This window comes from Hibiscus syriacus, unplaced genomic scaffold (assembly GCF_006381635.1).
Source record: "Hibiscus syriacus cultivar Baekdansim isolate YM2019G1 unplaced genomic scaffold, ASM638163v2 tig00117048_pilon, whole genome shotgun sequence".
Taxonomy (NCBI): domain Eukaryota; kingdom Viridiplantae; phylum Streptophyta; class Magnoliopsida; order Malvales; family Malvaceae; genus Hibiscus; species Hibiscus syriacus.
Genome location: NW_024063538.1, coordinates 7106411 through 7115203, shown reverse-complemented (window position 1 = coordinate 7115203; position 8793 = coordinate 7106411). Strand labels below are relative to the sequence as shown.

The following is an 8793-nucleotide window of genomic DNA, read 5'->3' as shown; positions in this document are numbered from 1 at the left end:
AAAATATGACAAAATCAGTTTTATTATGACAAAAACGGTAAAATTTACCTGATATGTTGAAAGTATCGATCCTTTAATAAAAAATATATATACTTTACAATATAACATGTAAAAATATGACAAAATCAGTTTCATTATGACAAAAACGGTAAAATTTACCAATTATGTTGAAAGTATCGATCCTTTTATAAAAAGGATAGATACTTTACAATATAACTGGTAAAAATATGACAAAACCAGTTTCATTATGACAAAAACGGTAAAATTTACATGATATGTTGAAAGTATCGATCCTTTTATAAAAAGGATAGATACTTTACAATATAACTGGTAAAAATATGACAAAACCCGTTTCATTATGACAAAAACGGTAAAATTTACCTGATATGTTGAAAGTATTAATCATTTTATAAAAAAGATAGATACTTTACAATATAACATGTACAAATATAACAAAACCAGTTTCGTTATGACAAAACCGGTAAAATTTACCTGATATGTTGAAAGTATAGATACTTTTTATAAAAAGGATCAATACTTTTTTTTTGAAAGTTATGTAATTTACGTTTCAAATTTTTTTAATAGTATTTCATGTTTTCTACCTACAATATTAATTTAATAATTTCATTTACACAAACAATTATTTGATTGTTTTGATATTTTATAAAATATTATTTATAATTTAAATTTAACAATTTTAACCAAAGATAATAATAAATATTTAATATCTATGTTTATTGTTTTTAATTTAATAATAATATATAACGTAACATAAAAAATAAAACCTTAGACGCGTATAATTACTAAATTAATATCTTAAATCTCACTCAAAAGATAACTTTAAATTAATATTTTTCACAGTGAAATACCTACCTATTACATTAAACTACATACCAGATATGTTGAAAGTAATGATTCCATTTAAATAAGTATCGAAACTTTTGAAATTTAACAGAAAAGCAATAATAGCGCCTATAAAGTATCGATATTTTATAAAAAAGTATTGATATTTTACAATATAACAGGTAAAAATATGACAAAACCAGTTTCATTATGACAAAAACGGTAAAATTTACCTAATATGTTGAAAGTATCGATCCTTTTATAAAAAGGATAGATACTTTACAATATACCAGGTAAAAATATGACAAAACCAGTTTCATTATGAAAAAAACGGTAAAATTTACCTAATATGTTGAAATCGATACTTTACAATATAACATGTATAAATATGACAAAACCGGTAAAATTTACCTGATATGTTGAAAGTATAAACATTTTTTTATAAAAAGAATCGATACTTTTTTGAAAGTTATGTAATTTGTTTCAAAAAATTTTAATAGTGTTTCATGTTTTCTACCTACAATATTAATTTAATAATTTCATTTACACAAAAAATTATCTAATTGTTTTGATATTTTATAAAATATTATTTATAAATTAAATTTAATAATTTTAACCAAAGATAATAATAATAAATATGTAATATCAATATTTATTATTTTTAATTTAATATAATTAGACGCGTATAATTACTAAATTAATATCTTAAAACTCACTCAAAAGATAACCTTAAATTAATATTTTCCATAGTGAAATAAGTATGGACACTTATATATATGTATCGATACTTACCGATAACCAAAGTTTACCGGTTACCAAATTTTTTAATAGTTTTTCATGTTTTCTACCTAAAACATTATTAGTCAGTCAACATAATAGGTAACGCTAAACCGAATTTATTAAATATCTTTTAATGTATCCGGTAACACCGTATATTAGCCCGCCTTTCCCGAGACAACTCCTGATATCTGAATATTTGAAAAAATTAATATAATTTATAAATTTATTATATATAGACTGTAATCTTTTAATTTAATAAATAAAATTAAATCGGTTCTTTTATCAATAAAACTTTGAGGTTCATTATTATGATATTAATTTATTGAATTAAATTATAATTAAAATCAAATTGATAGAATATATAAATAATAATAACTAAATGTGTAACTATACCAAATTTATTAACTGAACTCAATTCATCCATCAAATGTTAAAATCGAGTAGCTTAATTAACATCATTTATATAGATAAATGATTAGAATAATAAAATTAAAAAATCAATGGTCATGTTAGAATAATATATTCATAACTTTCTTAACCAACTGAAAATACATGCATACCTTGTGAACGTAACTTCTTGAACTCAGGTTTATTAGAAACATTTCCTTTTACCATATAAAATGCTAGATTATGAGTTCTAAAAGGGGTTTCTTTTCATGGTGACATATGTTTGATAAATATTCATCTTCAAGCAAGGATTAGTGATTGGTTCTTTACGAATGAGAATAGGTAAGCACTAAGCATATGCCAAAACATCATTAGCAATTTACCAATAATCTCTGCAAGAACAAAGGCCATCCTTGAACTGGTGAAATCTGTTAGCATCCCTCGCCACGAAAACAACCTTTACGATCCTCGACAAGCACTTGACGAAATCATCACAATCCCCACAAATTCTCAAGTCCTTGAAGATCCGAATCACTCTCCGTTCATCCCAACCTCCACGGAGATGCGCCAATCCGATTGCCAACTTCTCACTGTGAGCCCTCAAGCTCTCAACTTTCGACTCCTCGTCGATATCACGCAATGCGAATTTCACCTCATGAACATAACCCAATTCTTGTTTCATCCTTTGCTCCATCTCCTCCAACACATCGTGAATCTTCTCGATCATCGGGTGAGTGTCGTCTCCTCCGTAGAAAAAGTGGACCACCTTGTCAATCTCCACTTGCTCAAACGCCTTCCAACATCCAGCCTCGGCGTAAATGTTCGATATCATCACATAATTTACAGGGTTTTTGCCCTCCAATATCAAAAGATTTTTGCCCACTTCTTCCCCTAGTTGCAAGTTCCCATGCACTCTACATGCACTAAGCAGCGTTTGCCATATCCCTACGTTTGGCTTTAATGGCATGCTTTCTATGAGATCTTTAGCTTCTTTCAAGCGTCCATCTCGACCAAGAAGATCGACCATGCAGGCGTAATGCCCTATCCGAGGTTTAATCCGTCGATTACGACACAACTGTGAGAAATATTCTTCACCTTCCTGAATGAGTCCTGAATGACTACAAGCTGAGAGTGTAGCCAAATAACTAACCCCATCAGGTTCAATGTCATTCGACTGCATTTGGTTAAATAAACGAATGGCCTCTTTGCGAAACCCATGTTTTCCATACCCAGTGATCATCACTGTCCAAGAAACTACATTTCTCATCGGCATTTCGTTGAAAAGTCTCTCGGCCTTATCTAGGAGTCCACATTTGAGATACATATCGATGATTGAATTTGACACGGATAGCTCTAAACCAGAACAAATCTTAACAGCATATGCATGCACTTGCTTGCCTTGCTCCACGAGTGCAAAATCAGCAAACACGCCCATCATACTCGATAGAACAAAGCCATCCACTTGCATGCCGCTGTTCTGAAGCTGCTTAAACAACTCAATGGCCTCTGCCAAATTCCCTTCTTGAGCATACCCCCAGAATTAACGCACTCCAAGATATCACATTCTTCTCTCCAATCCGATTAAACACCCTTTGAGCCTCGACCAAGTTCCTACATTTCACATACAAATCAATAAGAGAGCCTGTAATGGCTGCATTACCTGAACATGGAAATCCACCAGTTATAATAAAACCATGAATCATCGATCCTTCCCGAATCTTACCGAGACAACTGCATGCTTTCAACATGGCTGTTAATGTATACTCGTCCAGTATCAGCCCATTTTCGAGTATTCTATGGAACAAAAGTAAAACTTTTTCACCCTGACCGGCAATCGTATAACCTGTGAGCATTGTGTTCCAACTTACTAGATTCTTAACTGGCAAAACATTAAACATAGTTGCCGCTTCGTCGATTCTTCCGCATTTCGAGTACATATCAACTATTGAATTCCCCACCACAGGGACACTTTCAAACCCAGATAATATACTCATACAGTGAATCTGCACTCCAGTCTTAAGAGCATTCAAAATCCCACAAGCCTTGAAATTAGTGGAAAAAGTATACTCATTTGGTTTGAAACATGAAAACACCATTTGAAAGAAAAGTGACAATGTTGCTCTGGCATTACCGCTTTGCAACTGGCCACACATGAGCGCTGTCCAAGAAACCACGTTTCTCTCAGTCATTCTGTCGAACACAAGAGATGCAGTGTCCATTACACCATATTTTGCGTACATGCCTGTAAGATCATTGCTCAACATCAAGTCGAAACCAAATCCCGTCTTCAAACTAGCTGCATGAACTTGAACCCCTTGATCAAGCAACGAATTTTTTGAACAATATCTTAGGAGATTGGCTAATCTCTGTCTGCTGCTCCAAATGTAAAACAACAATCGGGTCATTGATTATTTTACGAAATTGGGACTCAGTTTAAGACTTATATTCAGTGAAAATCTTTGTAACCATGTTGCATAATTACCCGAACTATGAAGAAAACCCATACTCATGTTTCGAAGAGTGATCTTTTGGAGATATATCGGTAGTTTTTTTTAATAAAATAATAGATTTAGGCTCAATTTTATAATAAAATTTGGGTAAATTATGTGTTTAGTACCTAAATTATTAGTTTTAGTCTATTTTAGTACCTAAATTTTTTTTTTTCAAAATCATTCCTAAAGTTTAGTTTTTGTTTCATTTAGTGCTCGCTGTTAAAAACTTCAGTTTTTGTTTCATTTTAGTATCCCTTTCAAAATTTAACATTAAATTTTGAAATATTAAAAGTTTAGGTACTAAAACAGACCAAAACTGATAGTTTAGGTACTAAACGAGTTAAGTTTTTAATAGCGGCGTACTTAAAATAAAATGAAAACTAAATGTTAGTATGATTTTGAAAAAATTAAAAGTTTAAGTACTAAAATAGACCAAAACTGATAGTTTAGGTACTAAATATGTAGTTTGCCTATAAAATTTTAGGGTTCGTTTGACTTTAGAAAGCCGTAATTATAAAATAAGTATCCAAACTATATCATTTTTTCCAAATAGGTGCCAAAACCTTTTTTGAATCCTCTAGGTGCCCAACGTTACAAACCATATAACTTTAGGTGCACGGGTCGTAACGTCCATTAAATTCCACTGTTAAGTGGAACGCGTCATGTTTTGGTAATTTTAAAAATTTTATTAAAAATTAAAAAAATAAAATTCTATATATAATTTTTTTATTAAAAAACCCAAAAACTTTTAAAAACTTTTAAAAATCTCGAAACTTTAAAAACTCCAATTTCAATCCCTAAATCCAAACTGGTTGTCATCGTTTGACATCGATCTGTTAATATTAGTAGTTGTATGAGGTGATGTGAGGTGAAGTTGTTGCTGGAATGTTATGAAATTATTACTATGGGTCCCAACCTTTGCTAGCTGTGTGTTGGTTAGTGGTGTGCATAAGAAGCGTGATTTATAGCCTATAGAAACTAGTCTTTGTTACAGTGTATTGTGCCCTTTGTTTAAACTCAATATGCTATTATTTTATTCAACAAAGGGCACAATACACTATCACAAAGGCTAGCTTTTATAGGCTAGAAATCATGCTTCCATGCACACCACTAACTATCAATAGTTGGCAAAGGTTGAGACTTACCGTAACAATTTCATAATAATCCTGCAACAACTTCACCTCACGTTACCTCATACAACTACTAATATTAACATGATCGGACCTCCACCAAAATCTCCATCCTACAACAAGCCAAACCCGACCATAAACGTCACATCTTCAACAAAGAAAACAATAAAATCATGACCCAAAACTGCATCTTTGACGAACTCAAACCCCTAAATTCATGACACCCAACGATCCAACGACGCACACAATGATAAGGGAGACGAAGATCAACCAGAAAGATGGCAAAGGTGACATCGACGATAGATGATACTATCACTCTAAGTATCGTTACTCCATTCTAAAATCCCTAATTTTAGCCCCAATTCAACCAATATCGATATTGTTCATCCTAGTATCGATACTTGATAACTCTGTAAAAAGGATATTTAGGGCCTTTTTATTTAAGTTATTGATCGTCTAAAAGCCCATATAGGATCATATAGATGCATTTAGGAACATATAGTTGCATGTGGTGGAAATATATTTTGCCGTGGCATTTTGTTTTGAAATCGGTGTCGCGTTATGGGAAAGATACTTTGTTTGATGATGTGCAAGATTTGGGAACACTAATTGGAAATGCTAAGCAGAATTCGAATGTCACGACAATTCGGACGACATTTCTGGGCAGAAAAGATAAAATAAGATATTTTTATTAAGAGTCACCTTTCATTGTCTACACGTGATTTCTACTGGTAGCTACATAAGAGGGGCCCACTACCATCTCTCATGTGAAATGAATGAACTTTAATGGTAATTTTGACACAAAACCCTGGTTTATTCCCCACCAGTTTATAAGACTGAATTTTGGAGAAAAGAGTGAAGAGGCGGCTGGAAGAAAAAGGTTCATCCTTTTTTTGTCATTCGCTTTTGCCATGGCATTCCTCTATTAACAAGCTAGATGGAGTAGCGAGCTAGACATCCGAGAGGAGCTAGCAAGCTAAGGCGATTCGTGGTGGCCGAGGGGAGATCCGGCAGCGTGTGTCGAAGGTTTTTCCTCCATCCCTTTGTTATTTACTTTCTTTTATCTTAGTTGGGTTGTATGGAACGAATGATTTTCATGTTTTAACTGATGTAATATTCAAACCCCACCATGAACAAAGCCTTATTTTGTGGGAGTTCATTATGGATATGTAACATCCCAATCATCGGGTCAGTGACTAGAATGTAAAAATTTTAAACTCAGTGGTTGAATTAGAATTGATTTAAAATTTAAGGATTTAAGGTGGAATTTTTGTGTAGGGCTTGATATAAAATATGGGTTAGTGGAAAGGGCATTATGGTCTTTTCATTTTAAAGGATAATTATCTCCTTTATTAAGGGATTAGTACGTGGATAAGGGAGAAAATCTGGAACCCATTTCTTGCTCTCTTCCTCGTGCCCGTGAACTCCACTAACAAAGGTGAATTTTTGTAAATTTATTGGTTCCTTCAATTTTTGGTTTGGTATTGAAAGTATGGGTGTTATATAAGTTTAATGAAAGCTTGTATATGATTAAAACAACAAGAGGAGTTAATTAGAGATGGATTTGTAAAATGGGGTTTAAAATAAATTTTTGATATGGAGTAGTTTTTGGAGTTTTATGGATAAATTTGACTTATCAATGATCAAACTAAAGAGTTAGGATTAATAGAAATGATAAAGAACTTGGTTGAAATCATGTATGATTTTTAAATGTAAGTGTTCTAATGAGATTTTGTATGTTAGGGAGTAGTAAATGAAGACAAGTTGGTTTGGATGCATAAGTTTGAGTTTAAAGGCTTAATGAGGGATAAAAGTAAGAGAGTTAGGAAGATTTTGGTTGATTTTTGAATTGAAAATGACAATTCTGGGCGTGGAGTATCGGTACTGGAAGAACAATACCGATACTTCAAGATAAAATCAGTGGATTTCAAAGGGTGGTATCGGTACTAGTTGAAGAGGGTATCGATACTGAGTTGGGATTATCGATACCATTTTCAAGTTAAATTTCCAGAACGTCAAAATGGTATCGGTACCGTAGGGGTATCGATACCATTGAAGAGAAGTAGCGGTACTGTAGTGGTTGTATCGATACTACTAATCATGAAATGAGGAAATTGAGTGTTTCTTTCAGCTTAAGTTATTATGATTGGATATAAGTGATTTGAAGTATGATATTGAATTTTGATTGTTTTGTATAGACATAGAACCAAATCAACTACCGTTCTATTCAACATTATAAGTTCGATCAAAAGTATTAAGGACTTCTTTAGGACTTTAGTGAGGCAAATGTGAGTGCAACTTCTTCGTTTGGTATTAGAATTGAGGAAGGCTTGCAATAAGCCAACCTTAGTGTTTTCGATCAAAAACTTTTTAATTTCTTTTATGTTGTATTTACAATGTTTTATTCAATTTATATTATACAAGATATGTTTATGATTTTATGTATACGATTATGGAAATATGATCTTTGAATATGTGTATCAGAAAAGACCCCATGTGAAAGTGTAATGTGAATAAGAGATACTTTGAATAATGAATGATAAATAATTATGTGGTTAAAAGCCCAAGGTATATGTATGAGGATTAGAGTTATAGTTGGCATGCCAATAGTGGGGGGTTCTATGTGGTCTTTCGAGACAATTATGTAGCACTTCAGTGCAAACCTATGTTGCAATTTGGTACAAACCTATGTTACACTTCGGTGTAAACCTATGTGGTCATTCGGGACAATTATGTGGCACTTCGGTGCAAATTAGGAGATGTGGTGACAACATTAGTGCACAACCTCAATGTACTCAAATACCTAGAATTCTCAGTAGTATACGTTGGGCATTTAGAATAAAGCTATACAAAATTAATAATATACAAGTATACCTTTTTTATATGTAAAATAAATTGTAATTCCTTATGAAATGTTTTGATAAAAACAAATAAAGATTTTAATTATAGAGTTTAGCACTCTTAGTATTTGCCTCACTAAGTCATCAACTTAGCGTGTGATTTTCTCACACGTAGGTTTGAAGAAAGCTGAAGAGTGATTTGTTGAGGATAGCATACCCCATGAAAATCAGATCAAGACAAATTAATTGTAGGTTTTTTGTCAATTTTGTAAATTATTGGCATATAATACATGTTTAATTTGAAATGCTCTGATCTATGTT

General features: G+C 32.2%; 1 pseudogene; it reads right to left on the bottom strand.

Annotated features, from left to right (window-relative positions):
• Nucleotides 1-2389: 2389 nt before the first annotated feature.
• LOC120197427 lies at nucleotides 2390-4428 on the bottom strand (annotated as a pseudogene).
• Between the last annotated feature and the right edge of the window lie 4365 nt (nucleotides 4429-8793).